This window comes from Piliocolobus tephrosceles, unplaced genomic scaffold, assembly GCF_002776525.5.
Source record: "Piliocolobus tephrosceles isolate RC106 unplaced genomic scaffold, ASM277652v3 unscaffolded_14763, whole genome shotgun sequence".
Lineage (NCBI taxonomy): Eukaryota > Metazoa > Chordata > Mammalia > Primates > Cercopithecidae > Piliocolobus > Piliocolobus tephrosceles.
The window spans coordinates 231-2,554 of record NW_022296269.1 but is presented as its reverse complement, the minus strand read 5'-3'; the positions used below and the strand labels follow the sequence as shown (position 1 = coordinate 2,554).

Sequence of the window (2,324 nt, the reverse complement as noted above, 5' to 3'; positions counted from 1 at the left end):
AAAGAGCTGTTGGAGACTGGGGAGACTCAGAAGTTGGGCTGGAATCTCCACCCATAAGCCAAGGAGTGCAGATGCAAATCGATTTGTTAGGGCTGCATAAATGAAAGAAGGACTTCGCCAACACACTAAGTTTTTTTCAACAACCGATTGTATTCTTTCAATATTTGTAAGTATTGATCTTTTGGAAATGTTTCATGAGATTTCTTATATAATTCTGCATTCAATTTATGCCCAGGTCACTTTGCTATTATACATTTATGTGCTGCATTTTTATGAATAGACATTTTCTCAAATTTCTGAATTATTTTGCTAAACTATGTGTTAAGAGTTTTTTCTAGAGGTCCCCCTTCTTGACTCACTTTTCTGATGAGAAATCTATCAGGTTTCTCCACAGATTTTCAAGTTTGATAGCTCCTCAATGTGAGAAACTTAGTGTCAACTAAGAAATGAATTACCACTAAAGAATCTTCTCCTTTCAAGATGCTAACCGTGTTTTGTCCAGTGTGAAATCTCACATGTGCCACAAGTGTTACTCTGTGAAGAAAGGAATTCTCGTGATCTTTCAAGGCATAACTTCTCCAGTTGGAAGTGTTTGGTATTCCAAGAGGATTCATTGCCCTTGGAAAGACTTTCCCTTCTTATTTAGCTTATAAAGGATTTCCTCTCTTATTTTCCATTTTAGCAGCATTTTATCACTGTGCTTTCTTGTGAACATCAAGCCTAGTGCTTGGCTGAATGTTTATTCACAGAAAATACAATTAAAGGGTTCATCCAAGTAAAGTTTTCTTACGTTATTTGACAACAAATTGCACATAAAAACATTTTCACACTGAACGCAGAGCTAGAGATTCTCTACCTGAAAGTCCCACACATTTTAATTTATTAAAACTGTTGCTGAAGACTTTTAGTTTATTATGTTGACAGTTTCAGCTCTCTCATGTCATTTATGATCAGGTCACTCACAAGTCTTTGGTACACACATGTCATACAATTTCTCTTCCATATGAATTTATTGATGTGGGCTGAAGAATAAAGGTAACTGAAGTAACGTCCATGTTGATTACAGTAATTCTTCAAAATGTGAGTCCTTTGGCATGTTTAGATGTTATAACTACAGCTGAAATCTCTTCCATATTTCACAAGTCTTTGGTACACACATGTCATACAATTTCTCTTCCATACGAATTTATTGATGTGGACTGAAGAATAAAGGTAACTGAAGTAACGTCCATGTTGATTACAGTAATTCAAAATGTGAGTCCTTTGGCATGTTTAGATGTTACAACTACAGCTGAAATCTCTTCCATATTCCTTACATTCGTCATTGCTAACACCATGTCATCTAAAGTCAGAATATGTTCTGAAGACATTTATGATTTTCTCTCCAGGGTGAATTTTCTGATGTTATTTAAGATTAGTACATGGACTGGAGGCTTTCCCACAAAAATGGCATTCATATGGCTTTTCTCCAGTGCATGTTCTCTCATATCATCTAAGGTCAGTAGATAGACTGAAGGCTTTCCCACATAGAAGACAAGCATGTGGTTTCTCTTCAGTGTGAATTCTTGTGTGTCCTCTAAAGCCAGAGCTTTGACTAAAGACTTTCCCACTTTTATCACATTTATAACGCTTTTATCCGAGGTGAGTTCTCTCATGTCTTTGAGGGTTAAAGGATTGAATAAAGCCTTTCCCACACTGATGACATTTATACAGTCTCTCTCCCGTGTAGTTTTCTCATGTCTTCTAAGGTGAGAACACTGAGTGAAGGATTTTCCACATAGATGACATGCAGGTGGCCTCTCTCCAGTGTGTGTCATCTTGTGCCGTCTAAGGTGACAGCAATTAGTATAGGCCTTTTCACATATATTACATTGATATGATTTACCTTTAGTATGAATTTGTCTATGTGGTTTAGGGGACAACTGATTACTAAGGGATTTTCCACACTGTTTGCTGACGTAGGGTTTCTTTCCACTCTGAGTTAACAAACACTGAGTCATTGTGGAACTGTGAGTGCAATCTTCTCCCAAATCATTACATTCAAAGGGATCCTCCAGAATGAGAGAGTTCTCCTTTAGGGACTAAGATTAAAAGCTCTTAATGATTTACCAACATACATCTATACATTCATTTCACCACCTTTGAATCCTAGACCAACCATTCAGTGGTAGAGCCCAGTTGAAATCTTTCCAATGTTACTTGTGTGAAAGGAAATTAAATTTTGGCACCCCAGGCTCATTTAACCAAAGGGAAAAGTCAAGCTGGGAACAGGGTCACACAAACCTGCCTCCCCCTTCAGGTTCCTAAATAATATGGCTACAAGA

At 37.3% G+C, this 2,324-nt stretch overlaps 1 pseudogene; it reads right to left on the bottom strand.

Moving 5' to 3' along the window:
• Positions 1-1,488: 1,488 nt before the first annotated feature.
• On the bottom strand, positions 1,489-2,081 carry LOC113220848 (annotated as a pseudogene).
• Between the last annotated feature and the right edge of the window lie 243 nt (positions 2,082-2,324).